Source organism: Lissotriton vulgaris, chromosome 6, assembly GCF_964263255.1.
Source record: "Lissotriton vulgaris chromosome 6, aLisVul1.2, whole genome shotgun sequence".
NCBI lineage: Eukaryota > Metazoa > Chordata > Amphibia > Caudata > Salamandridae > Lissotriton > Lissotriton vulgaris.
Window position 1 is genome coordinate 987,232,944 of NC_141694.1, and position 18,563 is coordinate 987,251,506.

Sequence of the window (18,563 nt, forward strand, 5' to 3'; positions counted from 1 at the left end):
GGGTAGTATTCCACGAAGGCCTTCAGAGATGGCGTGAGCAGCATAAGTTAGTTCTTCGTCTTCTCAATACACCCATGGAGTCACCCTATTCTCTTGGTCTTGGGTTGCAAGCCAGCACAATAGAATGTCTTCTTTGTCTCTTCATTAATAGATATGGTGCTGGCATGTCAACAAGTTGTGCTCGGCTGTATTTAGTGTAAGGCATCATAGATCTTCAGCAGCTATGATTGACCAATGTAGTATTACGCTTGTGTTGCCAGTAAGTATGACGTCGCCTCCTGGGTCAGTTATGTCTGTCTTGAGTGCATGTGCCCTCCTATCTTTTTCTTTTTTTATAAACTATGATGAGTGATTTAATATGACCACTGATCACCACTTTGAAGGCTTCCCAGATAATAGCAACTGAGTCCATTGGGCCTGGGTTATCCTTAAAGTAGTAGCTTATTACTTCTTGGAGACCATGTATTAAGTGGCCAATCCATTGGGCTGGTGCGGTGTCCATCTCATGAGGTGTAGTTCTATGGGAGAGTGGTCTGATAGACTGTGGGGGAGGAGTCTCACTTCCATCAGTACTTCCTGTTAGTCCGATGTCTTGTGTAAAGAAGTCATTGATGCAGAAAAAGGAGGAGTGTGAGAAGAAAGTAAAGAGGGGTTGGGGTTCCATTTTCTTTGAATGTCATCAAGTCTAATAGAGGTGATCCATGTTTTGAGTGGGGTAGCTCTAACAGTCGACCTTCATGACTATGTTAAGTTCGCCCCCAGTAAATGTAAATGTAAATGTATTTGAGCTTATATAGCGCACAGCTACCCGCAGTGGGTTTCCCGGCGCTTGCTTAGGGAACCAGTCCTGGTATTCCCCTGTGAGATAACCCGGCAGGGTATCCACAAGGTGAAAGGCAGGCATCCCGCCGCGAGGGGCCATTGTGGAGATTAAGCAAGCTATTGCCCAGAGTCGCAGAGTGTGAACCCGTGAGTCGAGAAGGCACCGGAGCAAGAATTATCGAGTCAGTGGAATTTTTAGCCCAAGACCCGCCGAGGCGGGGAATTGAACCCTGGTCCAGGGCCGATCTCAGCTTCCGGGTCTGCCTCCTCTAACCCCTGAGCCACACTTCTCACGCCTTTGATCATCGCCTGGGGTATGTATGTACTGGCAATGAACCATGTGTGTTCTTCTAGTGTACCAGTGAGTGAAATGAATCAGCCAGCTGGATTTGGGAATATTTTGGTAGGGATCACTGAAAGGGAGTAATGCAACAGGATGGCTACTCTTATTGTTCCCTTACTGTATCCAGCGCAATAAACCCAAGTGTACCAGCGGCAGTGTAGACATTTGCAGGTATTGTCCATCAGGTGTGTTTCTTGCAGGAGAATGTTTGGGCTAAGTTTCTTAATGTGATTGAGGACAGTGCTGCTGTGCTTACATTTGTCTTTAAAACCATTGACATTCCTTGTTATGATACAATAGGATTTATTCATCTCCAGCTGTGTCTGGGTGGTGTGCTAGTTTGTAGCAGTGTACAGGCCATAAGAGTGTGTCATTCATACCCCACTGTGGTGCGGACGTTGCTGCTCTCTCTGGCTTCAGAGCCTGGGATCTCATTGGAATTCCACAGCTTGGAGATGTCTGGGGAGGGAGCCACATACGCGATTTCATGGAGCTACAAGCTCGTTTCTCCCTCTACACCTCCCAGTTTTATCGCTGCCTACAGCTGCGCCACCCCTCCACACTCACATCTCAGAAGGGACCTCCTTACGCAAATATAGTCCACCTGAAGCCCAGGTCATGACCGATAATTTGGGAAAAGGGGGAATTTCCCGCATCTATCGCTCCCTCACAAATAACACCCTCAACTCCCTATCCCATCTCCGGGGTAAGTGGGATGGCTGGCTTAGATCCCTGGGCGATGCTGATTGGAGGGATGTGCTGATGGTTCCCAAAATGGTCACAGCCACAGCTTGGCTCCATTTAGTTCAAATATACTACCTATATGCTGCCTACCTCACACCATTGCGTCTTCATCGCGGTGGGCCACGACCTGATGCTTCCTGGCTGACTTTTATCGCATGGTATGGCTCTGTCCTACAATCATGCGCTACTGGGAGTTAGTGACAGGGGAACTTACAGAGGTCTTGGGTTGGGAGATCCCCATGAGCCAGATGAACATACTGCTGGGTATTAACGAGGGATTGGATGGAACCAGAGCAGAGAAGCTTTGTTTAAACACGGCGCTGATGGTGACTAAAAAGGGATATTGCAGCTAATTGGTTGGACCCGACTGCTCCCCCAATGGCGCGCTGGCGCAGAGGGGTGGATTGGTGCACTGCGCAGGAGCGGCCAATGTATGCGGCCCGAGGCTGACACAAAATGTTTTGAAGGGTATGGGGCAAATGGGTTGGGGTGGTAGAAGATTGAACATTCCAGATGATCATTTATGGACTTGGGTGAAGACATTGTTGCTTGCTGCTCATATGTTGAACTTTACATGCTGGGGTATTAATTTCTTGTCAATGATATGCACTCATCAATGTACTAAGAGCTGGTATTGGTTTTTTTTTTGCTGTTTCTTACGAAATCAATACAACTTGATTATCAAAAAAAAGGGTGCGTCATCCATATGTAGAAAGCAGTAGTAATATGTCTTTGGTAGTGGGCTTGCATGAGGCATTCCCCTCAAAACTCCTTGTATCCCTCTCCTTTTCAACAATATCCCCAAAACAGTACCACCCCCACCACTCACTTTCACACATAAAGTATCTATCGCCTTACAATTCAACTTATAAGGAAAGTAAACATCATACTAAATACATAGGAAAACTGGAGAGAGAAACTGAAAAATCAGACACAAGAACCAAGTAGTGAGGACAGTGCCAAGTGGTGAAATGACCCACCATGTGCAAAGTAGGAGAGTTTAGCAGCCAGTTTACATTCCATTAGGGTCTGTGCCCAGGTTTTTGCCCCCGTAAAGAGACCTGGGTGTTGGAGGGCAGGGAATCTCCAGGTCCCTGTGTCCCACTCTGGTCTTATATGGGCCAATGCATTTGTTAGTTTATCCAAAAATGTTGGTCATACCTCCACCCAGATGCACATTTCTTCAGGGGTGCCTGAGACTCTTTGTACAGAACATCAAGTTGAGCTAGGAATTGCAGCATATACTGAATGTTTAGTGCTTGACTTCTGAGAAGGATCTGCAGCTTTGTTGGACCTTAAAGGTGTAGTCAGGAAAGACCATCTTGGTGGTGGACCATAGTGCAGTTGGCCCTATTTTTGAGAGGTACACAGGATGAGATCAAGGTCAGCGTATTGTGAACACGGATGATCATTGGTCTCAGCGGGTCCCCAGGTGGCGGTCACCCCATCAGAGTTTTATGTGCGCGTACGATGATGAAATATGGTGATGGTGTCTCTAATGGGTCCAAGTTTTCAGCCAGTCTTTGATACAGTGTGTGGAGCTGGATTCCTCTTCACCCTCTGGTATGCTTACGATCCGGATGAAGTTCCTTCTGGAGAAGCCCTCTGCATCTTCAGTCCGAGCATTACTAATTTTATTTTCTTCTGTAGGTCCGCGATTGTGGCACAGATGGTTGATGAAGCCCTCTGCTTTAAATATCCCTGCCTCCACTTCAGTTACTCTATCAACACCTTTTCAGAGATCTTACAGGATCAGGGATAGGTGGCACTGAGCCCTCCTTTCTTTCCTTCCAGGGAGGCGCTTGAAGTCTATATGGCCTAAAGGACTCTGGAGATGTTCCTCCAAACTGCCCTAACTTTCTTGTCAGAGAGTGCATCTCGTGCAGTGGCAGGGGTGTGGGAGGTTTTGTATTTGTCTATCTTATTGAATGCTGGGTGGACAGCCTGTTTGTCTTTTTGCATCGTGAGGTCGTCCAGGAGAAGGGTGAGAATAGACCGGGAGGAGTTGTGGGAACCACTTGCTGAGTCAATCGGGTCCTGGTTAACAGTGGATCCCTCGGCTTGGTACCACTGTCCCCTTGGATGTTTCGAGTGCGCATTAGGTTCTGGTTTTTACTTCCCAGGCCTGCAGGGTAGGGAAATGGCTGGTGTCAGAGTCCTCTTTGGGATGTCTCTGTTTGCCACAGCTGCACACTGGGCCTTCGTGACCAGTTCCTGACTTTAATTCTGAAGGAGCCTCAATGTTAAGGGTGAAGGAGTCAGGCCACCTGTGTTTCCAAGATATGGGCCCTAATTCTGGTTTCCGGGCTGGTTTTAGTTTTTTTTTTTTTACGTATTTCAAAAGATTTTATTAGAAGAAGTTTTTACAAAACAGTACAGAGTAAGCCGATCGAAGGCAACACTGGTAAATGTAAACAAACGCATCAGTAATAATACATAGGGCTTGTTACGGCTCTTGTGTGCTGGTTATACATAGGCTGCTTGAGTCCTTGTCATTACATACCGGTCATATGCATTGCCCCCTACGGTCGGAAGAGATCGTGTGTAAAGGTAAGTAGGACAAAGATGAGAAGAAGAGAGAGAAAGGACGGACACAGGTGCGGTTAATAGAGGGTTGTATGGCCAGAGAGTTTGCAGGCGGGTTATGCCGGGGGGGGGGGGGTCTGTGTAAGGCCAGATGGTGCATTCACTGCGGTTTTTGCGAGGCAAGGTATTTGTCCAGGGAGAGCCACATCTCATTGCTGCGTCCAACTTGTGGAGTTCGATTTTTCGTTATGTTGTCTGCTCCCCTTAGGAAGGTGACCCAGTTGAACCATACTTTGAAAGTGGCCTTCCCTGTATCCTTCCAGTTAGACAGGATTGTCTTGGTTGCATCCGTGAGGAGCAGGTCATTGAGGCTCCTATCGTTGGCGGATTGAATCTCCGGCGCCGTGAATGCATTTGCTATGCCAAGGAGGTTCGGTTTTGGAGTGTACCCAGTTATATTGTGGATGAAATCTGTTACTTTCCCCCAGAAATGTTTAACTTTAGGGCATTGGACAATCATGTGTTCTAGGTCCCCTCTCTGTTTCTGACAGTTCCAGCATAGGTCGTTGTCTGTGAGCCCGACCGCTGTTAGGCGTGCCGGGGTCCAGTACGCTCTGTGTAGGAGCCAGAATTTTGTTTGTGCTAGTGTGGAGGTGACTTTGTTCCTGCTTGCCGAGGCCCAGAGGAGGGCTTTTTCTTTTTCGCTAAACCGCCCTGCGTTTAGTGTTTCCCAGTGATCTATGACTTTCCTGTTTAAATTGGTTGTTTTGGCCCTTAGTAATTTGTATAGGTAAGATGTTTGGTGCCCAAGTTTGTTGAGATTTGACAGATATTGGTGTATTGTTGGTACCTCTTTGCTTAATTTTGCTTTAGTGATTGCCGCTTTGATTTTGAGGAAGTTACATAATTCTATGTCTGTGAGGTCGTGCACTTTTTGTAGGTTGGAGAAGGTGGAAGGGGATCCTCGTTCTTCCAGTTGGGATGGGGTGTGGATACCTCACTGGAGCCAGGGGGTTATATTAAGTACGCTGTTCTTGTATTTGATTTTTGTGTTGAACCAAATGGATTCGTGTTTTGTGTTTTTTATACTCTTTCCCATTCTTTTGTCTACTTGCAGGAGGGCTTTATTGGTGTTTCTAAGGATTGTGTTGTTGGCTTCCGGGTGTTTGTTAGCCGTGAGGAGGGCCGCCGGGTTCATGCCCAGCAGAGCTTTCTCTAGTTCCAGCCAAGCTGGTCTGTATCCCTGTTCCTGCGTGAGCCAGTATATGCCTTGCCTGGCGAGGCAGGCTGTCTGGAAAGTGTTAAAGTTTGTGACGTTGAGCCCCCCTAGGTCCTTGCTGAACCTGAGTTTCTGGAGGCTAATCCTGGCTTTTTTACCCCTCCAGAGGAACGAGTTTATTATTGTGTTCAGTTTTTTGTGGAATTCTTCAGTGACTATCAGTTGCAGCATGCTCAGCAGGTAGTTGACCATGGGGGTTATCATCGTTTTAATAGTTTCTACTCTGCTCCACCAACTGACGTAATTGGGGGACCACATGTCTAGTCTGTCTTTTATTTTGTTTGGTATTGATTTTTCATTATGCTCAAGTGTTGACCAGAGATCCCTGTCAAAGTAGATACCTAGCTATTTTAGTGCCCCATTCTGCCAGAGTAGGCCGGAGGTTCCTATCACTCCCCTGGTGGTATTGACGTTGAGTGGCTTGCATTCGGACTTGCTTCTATTAAGCTTGTACCCTGCTACATTGGCATACACTTCGATGGTGTTCATTAGTGCTTGTATTGAGGGCTCAGGGTTCTCTGTCATGATGAGTATATTATCGGCGTATGCTGCTAGTGTGACCGTGTTCCCGTTGACCTCCACCCCCTTAATCTCGGCATTGTTCCTGATCATGGTCAGTAGGGGTTCTAGTGTCAGTAGGAACAGAGCCGGGATAGTGGGCAGCCTTGTCTGGTTCCTCTTTCCAGAGATAGGGCCTCTGATGTGCCACCATTCACCACAACTCGGGCTTTGGGTGCCTTGTACAGTGCCATCACCATTGCCCTATACTTCTCTCCTAGGCCAAACTTCTGCATACACTGGTCGAGGAAGGGCCATGAAACTCTGTTGAAGGCTATTTCTGCATCTAGCGCGATCATCACCGCTGGTTTAGTGTTGGAGGAGGCGTAATTAATTATGTGGCAGAGGAGTCTTGTGTTGTCTTGGGATAGTCTGTTTTTCAGGTAGCCCACTTGCGTTTTGTGTATGAGGTTTGGAAGTTGTGCGTTGAGTCTACCCGCTAGTATTTTTGCGTATATTTTGCAGTCTACGTTGATTAGAGAGATGGGTCTATAGTTCTGTGGAAATTGTGTGTCTTTGCTTTCTTTGGGGATGACTATGATATGGGCCTCTGCCATTGAGTTTGTCATTTTCCCTACTTTGATGCAGTGTGCGAAAACCTCTTTCAGTTTGTTTCTAATTTGGGGGAGGAAGTGTTTTTAAAATGTGGCTGTGTAGCCGTCTGGCCCCGGTGCCTTATTGTCTTTTAAGACCGCTACTGCCATATCTATTTCTGCCCCTGTTATTTCTGACTCAAGTGATGCACATTGTGACTCTGTTAGTTTGGGTAGGTTAAGCTTGACCAGGAGGGTTGCCCCCCCCATCGGGGTTGAGGTCTTTGTCCTCTTTGTATAATTCCTCATAGAATTCTTTGAAAACTCTGAGAATCTGTTTGTTAGTTATTTGGGATTTCTTGTTGGCGTCGGTCATGGCTGCTATGGCATGTTGTCTTTGCTTGCTTTTAAGGTAAGAGGCCAGGGCCTTGCCTGCTTTGTTTGCTGAACAGAGATTTATGGATTTGTACCTGTTGATCCATGTGCCTGCTCTCTTGCTTAGAATCTTATTTAGTTCGTATTTTTTCCTTGTCAGGGTAGTTAGTGTGTTTCTGCCGGCTAGGTTGACACTGTGGTGCATCTCCAGGTCTTTGATCTGTCTCTCTAGTTCTGCTATTGTTTTGTTCCTGTCCCTGTTCATTTTGGCCTTGATGCTTATTATTTTCCCTCTTATTATGGCCTTCATAGCATCCCAGAGCACTCCCTTGTGTATGTCTGGCTTGTCGTTAATTTCTAGATATTCTTTGATGGCTTCCTCTATGGCTGCTGCATTGGTTGGATCCTTAATGACATCGCTATTGAATCTCCATCTACAGCTAGTTTGTTTGTTGTGGCAACCGCTAAGTGTTAGGCTGATGAGGGAGTGGTCTGACACTGTTCTTGGCGCAATCTCTGTGTGATCTATGAGGTGAGTGTGGGTGGTAGATATCAAGATGTAGTCGATCCTGCTATATGAGTTATGGGGGTGGGAGTAAAATGTGTAGTCTCTGGCGTCTGGGTTCTGGAGTCTCCATGGATCTTTGAGGTGGAGTTTGGCATATAGGTTCCTAAGTGTGTGTTGGGACTGTGTTTGGTGGCTGGTCCTATGTGGGTGTCTGTCTAGAATTTGGTCCAATACCGGGTTAAGATCCCCTGCTACTATCAGTAGCTCCTCTTGGGGGAGGCTGCCGAGTTTGTCTCCCACTTCTCCCTAGAAGGACTCGTCCTCCGTGTTAGGCCCGTAGATGTTGGCGATGTGTATCGTTTCCTCCCCCCGCTTCAGGCTGGTTATTAGCAGGCGTCCATCCTCGTCTGCCTGGTGCTCGAGTAGGGTCAGTCTGACTTTCTTATTTATTAGCGTTACTACTCCCCTTTTTTTGTGAATGGCTGGCGAGCACAGGGTTAGTCCAACCCAGTTTGCCTTTAAGCGCTGTGCGTCCTCTTCAGAAAGTTTTGTTTCCTGCAGGACATATACATCGCTTTTTAGTTTGGTTAGATAGTTCATTATCTTCCTCCTCTTTATCGGGTGGTTGAGCCCTTTGACATTGAGTGAGGTTATTTTCAGGTCTGAGAGTAGTTGGGGGTCACTGTGCATTGTCATGGTAGGTGCATTTTATCGCTCTTGTTTGGTGCTGTCTGTAAGGGGTTGGCTCCCATGCATTTTGGTCTATCCACCCCTCTCCTAGTGCCTCCCTGCGTGCCCCATCTGGACTGTCTGCGATGTGTGATGGCTGGGAATGTGGGTCCATTGAGAATGTAAGAAGTAGAGAAAGAAAGAAAAATGAAAATATGGTCTGCACTGGCCTACCCCCACTGCCACCCCAACCCCCACCCCCCCTCCCTCCCTCCCCCCGCATTTTGAAAAGTGGGTGTGCTACAGCAAAGTTCCCTCCCCCCACTCCTCCCCTGAGGGTTTCCAGTTGTCTACGGTATTGGCCCGCGGCTTGACCCGGGATCATCAGTAAAGGATGTACATTTGGTCCGTGCGGAAGATGATACCGTATTGGGCTCCCACTCATCCCAGGGTGGCTGAGGTAGGCATGCTACCTTGAGGTAGTGTCAGTTTGCAGAGTCAATGACAGGGTCCACCCCGGGACGGAGGAACATCTTCTTTGTGAGTTCATGTTCTAGATAAGGGCTCTAAAGTGAGGTAGAGTGTTACTTGAGGTAGAAACGTTGATCGTGCGCTTGAGTTCTTTTGTGTGCATGGTTATTGTCCATTGCAGGCCTGGTCCGTTGCACTCGTGTTATCTGATGATGCTCTTCTCTTCGCAGTCTCTGTGCATTGCGACTCCATGTCCTCCACCAGGGGGCCGCGTAAGTGTCTTCTCAGTTCTCCCGGGTCATCGAAGATCAGTGGGTGACCCTTGTCCACAATTCTCAGTCTTGCTGGCCCTGCAAAGCTGAAGGTGATATTGTCCTTTCTCATTCTGTCTCTCAGGGCTAGGAAGCCTTTCCTTGTTTCGACTGTTTGGTGCGAGTAGTCTTGGGTGATTATTATATTGGTATCTTTCCACTTTAGTGTTTGATTTTTCCTGGCCACTGCAAATATGGCGTCGGTCTGCTGCAATCTAAGGGGTCTGCAAATAATCGGGCAGGGGCCACGTGTGCTTTGGAGTTTCATCGCTGTTACTCGATAGGCCTTGTCTATTTCGAAGTGTTTGTCAAAGCTGAGACCTGTGATGTGCGGGATGAGCTCCTCTAGGAGGGCTGAGCAGGATCCGGGTTTGTCCTCCTCCCCTTCTGGTACGCCGAGAAGTCTTATGCTGCCTCTTCTTGTGCGGTCGTCTTGCTCAGCCAGCTGTTTTTGTAGGCTGTTGGTGGTTTTGGAGACTGACAGCAGGGCTCTGCTAGATTGCGTGTTGGCGTCCTCGTTCTTGCTGATTCTCACTTCTGCTGCGTCAATCCTGGTGTTTGTATTGTGTTGGTCTGCTCTAATGGCTGCTAGCTCAAGTTTCAATTTGTTGATTGTTTGTTTGGTGGATCTAGCAACCTCATTGCCTTCATTGACTTTCCTGAGGATTGTGTCCAGAGTTGTGTCATTTTTGAGCTTCAAGGGCGAGTCAGGATTGTTTTTGTATTTCTTTACTTCATTGGCTACTTTCCCTTCTTGGTTAGACATCTCGCTGAGGCGCCTTCTGGCTAGGTAGCTGTCCAATCTGCTGCTCTTACGTTGTGTGGCCTAGCTAGAGTGTTCTCCTCCTGGACCCGGTGTGGCTTTGCTCGTGCGCTGGCGGTCTAGTCTGTATCTGCTAGGCTCACGGATGGCCCTTGTCCTTGTTTTTGCTTCCGCCAGTTCCGCTTGAGTGTGCTACTTGAGGTAATCTCGTCCTATGCGTGCCAACTTGCTGTTTATTGTCCAGGGTGGCCTCTTCTTCTCCACACTTTCAGGTTTGCTTCCCCCCTCGGGACGCTCTGCTTGCTGCTGCTGCTCTGGTGTGTTACAGCGTTCATCTGCTTGTGCCAGAGCTGGCCCTTGTTTCTGCCAGTGTGCACCTTCAGTTTCGTATTCGTTGTGAGCCTGTTGCTGTAATCGCTGTTGTTTTATTGCTGTTTCTTGCGTTCTTTACTTGCGCCCACTGGACCGGACTGTTAGCTGCTTTCCCCCTTTGTGCAGGCGCTAGATTTGTCTTCTGCTCTTGTTCGCCTACCTGTCGGCACTGGGTGGGTCCGTGTGGGCTCGGGTGCGTACTTCCGGTGGACACCTTCAGTTTCGTGTGGACCGGTGGACTTAATTGCCCCCGCAGGTCTGGCTCATTTGATGTTTCCCCCGATTAAATTCACTGTGCTACAGGTGCTTGTCTCTCTGTCTTCAGCGCTTCGTTCCAGACTTGTGGTCTTGTTGGGTGTGCACTGACAAAGATGGCAGTTGCCGGTTAGAACCTATACTTTCGTATACACCGATGTTTGTTGCCATTTTACACGTTGTACTTGTTTGCACTCACGGGCTCATCGGCACGCCGGCTCCCTGGGCCGTCCTCTTAATGCTTTTCTCCGATTGACCCCAGTGTTGCAGGTTCATATGTTTGGTGGGTGTGTGCTGGCTGCGATGGCTGCTTCCAGTGTGCACCTTCAGTTTCGTATTCACCGTTGTCTTGATGCCGTTTGATACGTTGTACTTGTTCACAGTCATAGGCTCCCAGGCTCGCCGGCTCACAGGGCTGTACTGTAAACCGCTTTTCTCCGTTTTTTCCCCAGTGTTGCAGGCGCTCATATGTTTGGTGGGTGTATTCTGGCACAGATGGCAGCTGCCAGTATGTACCTTCCATTGCGTATACACCGTTGTTTGTTGCCGTTTTAGTGCGTTGGCCTTGTTCGCACTCACAGGCTCGCCGGCATGCCAGCTCCCAGGGCTGATCTCTTAAGTGCTTTTCCCCGGTGTTGCAGGCGCTCTTATGTTTGGTGGGTCTATGCTGGCTAAAATGGCTGCTTCCAGTGTGCACCTTCAGTTTCGTATTCCCTGTTGTCGTGTTGTCGTGTTGCCGTTTGATACGTAATACTTGTTCGCACTCTCAGGGTCACAGGCTCGCCGGCTCACAGGGCTGTGCTTTTAGATGTTTCCCTTTGTTTTGTCCCCAGTGTTGCAGGCGCACATATGTACTTCTGTGCCTTTTCGACGACCTTGTTGCTTCCGGCGGGTGTGTGCTGGCCAAGATGGCCACTGCCAGTGTACACCTTCGGTTTCGTTTTTCCCCCGATTGCTTATTAGCGGTTTACACGTTGTGCTTGTTCGCACTCACGGGCTCATTGGCACGCTGGCTCCCTGGGCCGTCCTCTTAATGCTTTTCTCCGATTTGACCCCAGTGTTGCAGGCTCATATGTTTGGTGGGTGTATGCTGGCTGCGATGGTTGCTTCCAGTGTGCACCTTCAGTTTCGTAATCACCGTTGTCCTGTTTTTGTTTGATACGTTGTACTTGTTCGCACTCACGGGCTCACCGGCGCGCCAGCTCTCAGGGTTGTTCTCTTAAATACTTCCCTCTGATTTGTCCCCAGTGTTGCAGGCGCTCATATATTTGGTGGGTCTATGCTGGCTAAGATGGCTGGTTCCAGTGTGCAACTACAGTTTCGTATTCCCCGTTGTCTTGGTGCCGTTTGATACGTAGTACTTGTTCGCCCTCTCAGGGTCACAGGCTCGCCGGCTCACATGGGTGTGCTTTTAGATGTACCCGGTGTTGCAGGCGCACATATGTACTTCTGTGCCTTTTCGCCGACCTTGTTGCTTCCGGCGGGTGTGTTCTGGCCAAGATGGCCACTGCCAGTGTGCACCTTCAGTTTCGTTTTGCCCCCGATTGCTTATATATTGCTTTTATAGCGGCTTAGTGCTCTCTTTTCGCCACCCTCTTAGCACTCACCTGGCTTGGTAGCTCAGGGGGGTGCTATGTTGTCGGTCCTTCTCACTCTCCTCTTCGCGGGGCCAGATCTTCCTCTACCAGGGCTAGCACCGGTGCGGCGCCATTTTCTTCCCCTCTTCGCGTCTGTCTTGGTTTTGTGTTGAAGACCGTTTCTTGGCTTGTGGCACTCTTTGGCTGTGGTGGGGTACCTCAGTCTGTGCTCCTGATATTCCGACGTCCGTGCTTGTAGTTTGGCTGTTACACTGATTTAGTTTCGCTCAATAAATCACCATTGTTCCCCTTGGGTTGAGGAGGTAACGGACTCAGGCGCCCGTCCTCATTGCTGCCCAAGCCACGCCCCCGGGCTGGTTTTATATTATCCTGATAGTTTCAGTTATTGCCTTTGCACCCTACTCACTTGTTGTTATGCATCTGAGGAGCAGGCGCTGGCGGTGTCTTGGTGAAGCCCCAGTTCAGGGTGCAGATTTGACGATGCCGGCTGTCTCCAGTATACTCACTGAGACCCTTGCCATGGTTTTGTTGGGGTGGGTCCTTCCACCTGTTTCACTCTGGTTTGCAGCCTTCTAATCAGGATCTCGGTTTGCAGCCTTCAGTTTGCCTTCTGCACAGTTGTTGCCAATCCAGTCATTGCGGCCTTGAAGCCCAACTGTCAGAGAGCCAGTTTTAGGGTGCCACCCGCAGGGAGTAGAGGGTTATTCACTCCGCTCCAACCTCGGAAACCCTTGGTCTCTCGCTAACCACCTCGAGCAGAGTCTTCACGCGGCTCGTTACTGGCACCACGGGCTCACCGTAGTCACTTTGGGCCTCGCTGCTGCCACCCTAGGCGAAATCAGCCGGGGACTCACTTCAATTCCCTGGCTCTTCCTCACCAAACTCAGCGCCCAGTGCCCCAGATCGCATCACCAAATCGTAGCTCGTCTCAAGAAGGCCTGTGGGGGTCAGGAAAGGCTGCTTAGGTGGAGGGTTTTTGTTGAATTGTGCGGGCTTGGTGCGGATCTTAGAGCAGTTCCTCTGCCACCTTGACTGGTAGCCACACCCCCATGTGACTATATTGTGAATGTATTTAATGATCTTCAACATCCCACAAGACAAATTCAGATATTTATATGCCTTTAAAATCAGGTCTGTGATTGATAAAAGTGGCCCAAATCAAGTATTGTACAGTAGCCTATCTGCTGTGCAGGAAGGCTCGAAGTGTAAAAACAAAAGGTGCTATGATGCAGTCATAGAGCTTTTTTGTAATATCTTACAGACATTGAAAAGCCAAATAGCAGAGCTATTTGACTTTGGTAATGTTTTCTTTGCCATGTTGTACAGCTGCATGCCTGCTGTGCAGCATGGTTGAAGGTTAAAAAAAGCGCTATAAAGCAACTAGAGTGTTATTTAACTTCTAGCCATGCTGCTCAACAGCCGTGCTGCTGTACACCATGGCTAATAAAAAAAAGCATTGATAAAGTCAGTATATTTCAGGAGACCTAGTGGCCATGCCAAAGCTTGTTTTTAAATGAGCCAAATGAAGGGCTAGCGCAGGTAAGCCTTAGGGTGGGCATTACGCCGATTTCCTGCTGCCCCAACATATGGTTTCATTAATTGTAATAATGTGTGGCATTTTGGTGCCAATTCTGTGTTTTCACCTGGCATACTTATGTACTTAAATTAAAAAGGACTGCTGTTATTACTGTGCGCCACTGGCTTAAAACCATGTCTTACAATGGATTTCCTTCATCTACAGCTCGAGAACGCAATGTTGATGCTAACTAACACTGTAGAAACAAGGCATCAAGAAACAAAGCCCGTTTGCCTCTTAGACTAATTCAGAAGAATGGCTGATATGTAAAATGTTGGCTTTGGTGTTTTTTAATAGGAACAACACATTTGGACATTACAAGTTCCGTGAGGTTTATTGAACACACAAATATACTTTACAAACTGATGTGCTTGATTAAAGGATGAGAGAATAAATACATGGACGAAGATGAGAAAAATGTTGTGTAAGGCTGACTACAATGTGATGTGAGTGAAGGCAGGTAGTAAGAAACGGTGAAAAAGTGTGCAACTGTAAGTAAAGGTGTAGCATAAAGGGGAACAAAGTGAAAGGAAGGGTAGAGCGAGAGAACGAAATAGGTGGTGGAGAGTGGTGGAAATGGATAACTAAAGACATTGCAAAGCGAGACCTGGAATCACAATGCGAGCAGCAAAAGGTCACTAATTTAGATAAATTAATATGTACTTGGTCCATACTCCGCACAAAGAAAAGGAAGTGAGGTAGGAAGTGACAACTCGCACACACTGCCGAGTTAGAAGGCACCAAAGAAGAGTGATATTGATGCTAACGAATGGAAAGTTATGGGCAGGATAAATGCCCCTTTCTAGAGTGTTTGTGTTTTTTAGACCCTAAACATCATCACCAAGCGACAGCTCATGAGAGCTGTCTGCAGGCAATACGTGAAAAGCTAACAAAACAGGAGAAGCATGTTACATCAGTACCTCGAGCAGCTTTCAGTGTAAACCAGGATCAATGCAAGTCTTCCAGACCATTCCACATCATTCTCTGTGTGCAGTACAACGCAGAGTGTTAATACATTCAGAAATCAAGCAAAGATTGAAGCAGACCCTTTTCTCAAAGAGTTTATTCCGTGACGACTTCTCGGTGTTGTTAAAACAGTGAAGCTCTCAGAAGTAGCAGAAATGCCCTTTCCTCACCCTGCTCAACGGAATCTATTTAAATACTGCACACTATAATGTATATTTCTGATGCCAGTAAGTGTCTGCCCCTCCATGCACTCTTCCACCTTCAGGCAAGCTGCTGCAGTGTATCCTTATGGAACTGCTACATCAAAAAAGAAATGTCGCTGTTAAGTTAGTATGAAAGAGAATTTAAATACCAATAATATATGATACACTATGCAATGAATCACCCATGAACAGACTGACATGAATATGGTAAACAATACGTGGGGACGATGTGTGTTAATATCTCATAAATGCAAATGATATCGCAGCACTCAGAAAAACAGTAGTCCAACAGTAAACAATTAAGTCCATTAAATCACGTTGGGAAGATGTATTATTGCATGCTTGTTTATTTTCTGAATTCATCTGGAAAACAACACATGTTTCATCACAGATGTGACTTTTTCAAGACCCTGAATGTTGTCAGTAAATACCAGGAGTAGCCATTACATGTCATCAAAAATTGCTGTCCAAGCGGCAGAGAGGGTATGCGCAAAAACGACAAGTTGGGTTCCAGTAAGCTAGTAGATACAGTGATTGTAAGCTTTCTACAAGTCATTAAAGTTCGATGTGATAACTCCTTAAATCAATGTTCAAGTTTAAGAATGGTTCCACAACCCTCTGTAGCATAGTATGAGCGTCAGATAGTAGGTTAAATGACATATCAATTCACGTGGTTTTGTAGAGAACTGTTAAACAGGACATCTAAACCTGACCAGGTGCCGTAAGTGTAGAAGATATGATAAACTCCAGAGTAGCACAGGTAATAGAAACTGCAGCAATTGACTTCCTGTGGCTATTACATGCGCTATTCTGGAGTTTATCATACCTTCCACACTTACAGCACCAGGTCAGGTTTAGATATCCTGGTTACTAGTTCCCTACACAACCAGGTGAACTGATGTGTCATTTAACCTTCTATCTGACGGTCATACTATGCTACGGAGGGTTGCGCAACCATTCTTAAACTTGAACATTGATTTAAGGAGTTATCACATCAAACTTTGATGACTTGTGGAAAGCTTACTGTAGGGGTGTGAGAAACGGACAGCGGAACACGGCAAGTAAGTTTTGAAGAGGAGTTTTACTTCTTGTTTTTTTCCCTCCTTTGGGGTAGCTTTAGGCAGTGAATAGTAAACAGAAAAGAAATCGCAAAAGTCTTTATAACAGGGAAGGTTTCACAGGACAGACTGGCCCACGGTCCCTCCTGGTCTCCTCCTCAGGCCCTCGGGTATCGTGGCTTCTGGGTCCACACAGTCACTTCTACAGGTCCAGTTGTTGTAGGGAAGCGAAATAAAACAAACACAACCAGGGATTACTGCCAAGCTATGGGTCTTTCCTGTGCGTACTACCATCATCAGAATAGAACAAACAAAACGGGCAGTGAGGGAGGGGCGTGAGGGAAAGCCGGCGTGGTGCAGATTAAAAGAAAAATGACACTCATGTGACCTAGTTCCCCGTGCCTCCCCACTACCCCCACCAAAACAACCCTTCTAATGGTACTCGCCTTGAACCACGGCCTGTGTCCAGGGCCGTGGCGTAGGGACCCGGGGCGTCCTCTCTCCTCAGTGAGCCACCGGGCTTGGTCGCGGTATATAATGCTCTCTCCTGGGTCTCCGCCCTCTCTCTGTTGTCGTCCTCATATTCCAGTTCGTCCTGCTTGCTCCTCAGTTCTCCCCACGCCTTCTCCGATTACGCTCTCGACTCCTCGAGTTCCGTCTCATCGCCTTTTCTCTCGTACCCTGCCGATGACATCAGGTCGTCTTCCTTGTTTTCCCCTGCTGACGCTAGAGCGCTCACCTCATCCGGTCTGTGTATTGTGATTCGGCACTCTCCATTGAGCACTTCTGGTTTGCTCTGTGCCTCTCCTCACAAATCTCCCCCCTCAGTAATGGACATTGTGGCCATTTGGAGAAAGGGTGCCATGACAGATAGTCGGCACTTACTTGCTTCGGCCCCGGCATGTGTATGATCTGGAATGGGAAAAGTTGGAGGGCTAAGATTCAGCGACGTATTCTGGGGTTGGTATCTTTGTTGTTTGCCAACCAGGTGAGAGGGACATGATCAGTGAGAACAAGAAAAGTGTGTCCCAACAGGTAATACTGTAGGGCTTCTATGGCCCATTTTATGGATAGGCACTCTTTTTCGATGGTGGAATAATGTGTCTCCCATACAAAGAGCTTTCTGCTAATGAAGAGCACAGCACCCAGACCCACTCCTGAGGCATTAGTCTGAAGGACGAATGTTTTGCAGAAATCGGGGCAATGTAACACCGGAGCTGTACAGATGGTGTTTTTCAAGGCATAAAAATCCTTTAGTGTTCAGGGGTCCAGGTAGATATGTAGTAGGGGTGTTTCTTCATTAAGAGATCAGTAAGGGAGCTAGCCTGGGAGGAAAAGTTTGGGAGGATCCTCCGGTAGTATTGGATAAAATCCAAAAAGGAACCAATCAATCAATCAATGACATTTATAGAGCGCGCTACATACCCGTAGGGTCTCAAGGCGCTGGGGGAGGGGGGGTGCCGCTACTGCTCGAACAGCCAGGTCTTCAGCTTCTTCCTGAAGGAGAGGTGGTCTTGGGTCAGGCGCAGGTCGGCCGGGAGGGAGTTCCAGGTCTTGGCGGCCAGGTAGGAGAAGGACCTTCCTCCTGTAGTCGCTCTTCGGATGCGGGGGACGGCGGCGAGGGCGTGGTTGGCTGATCGGAGGTGGCGTTTGGGAGCGTAGAAGTTGATGCGGCTGTTGAGGTAGCTCGGGCCTTGGTCGTGTAGGGCTTTGTGTGCGTGGGTGAGGAGGCGGAAGGTGATTCTTTTGTTGACGGGGAGCCAGTGAAGGTCTCTCAGATGTCCGGAGATGTGGCTGGTTCGTGGGATGTCGAGGATGAGTCTGGCTGAGGCGTTCTGGATCCGCTGGAGTCTCTTCTGGAGCTTGGCGGTGGAACCGGCGTAGAGGGCGTTGCCGTAGTCCAGTCGGCTGGTGACGAGAGCCTGGGTGACGGTCTTCCTGGTCTCGGTGGGGATCCACCAGAAGATCTTCCGTAGCATGCGTAGGATGTTGAAGCACGCCGAGGAGATGTTGTTGACTTGCCTGGTCATGGAGAGGGAGGAGTCCAGGATGAAGCCCAGGTTGCGTGCATGGTCTGTCGGTTTGGGTGCGGTGCCCAGGGCGGGAGGCCACCAGGAGTCGTCCCAGGCGGAGGGTGAAGAGCCCAGGATGAGGACCTCCGTCTTGTCAGAGTTCAGTTTCAGGCGGCTGGTCGTCATCCACTCGGCTACCTCTTTCATCCCTTCGTGTAGGTTGGCTCTGGCGGTGGCGGGGTCGTTGGTCAGGGAGAGGATCAGCTGGGTGTCGTCGGCGTAGGAGATTATGCTGAGGTTGTGTTGGCGTGCGATGGCCGCGAGGGGGCTCATGTAGACGTTGAAGAGGGTGCGGCTCAGAGAGGATCCTTGAGGGACGCCGCAGATGACTTCGGAGGCCTCTGACTTGTACGGTGGTAGGCGGACTCTCTGAGTTCTTCCGTCGAGGAAGGAGATGATCCATTCCAGCGCCTTGTCCTGGATTCCGACGTTGCTGAGGCGCTGTACTAGGGTGCGGTGGCAGACAGTGTCGAATGCCGCGGAGAGGTCTAGGAGGATGAGGGCCGCTGTTTCTCCGTTGTCCATCAGGGCTCGGATGTCATCGGTGGCGGCGATGAGGGC

At 48.5% G+C, this 18,563-nt stretch overlaps 1 protein-coding gene across 1 annotated transcript in view; it reads left to right on the top strand.

The window, feature by feature from the left end:
• TMEM200A (transmembrane protein 200A) overlaps positions 1-18,563 on the top strand; it is a 673,457-nt gene that overhangs the window by 500,226 nt on the left and 154,668 nt on the right. The window lies entirely within an intron of this gene.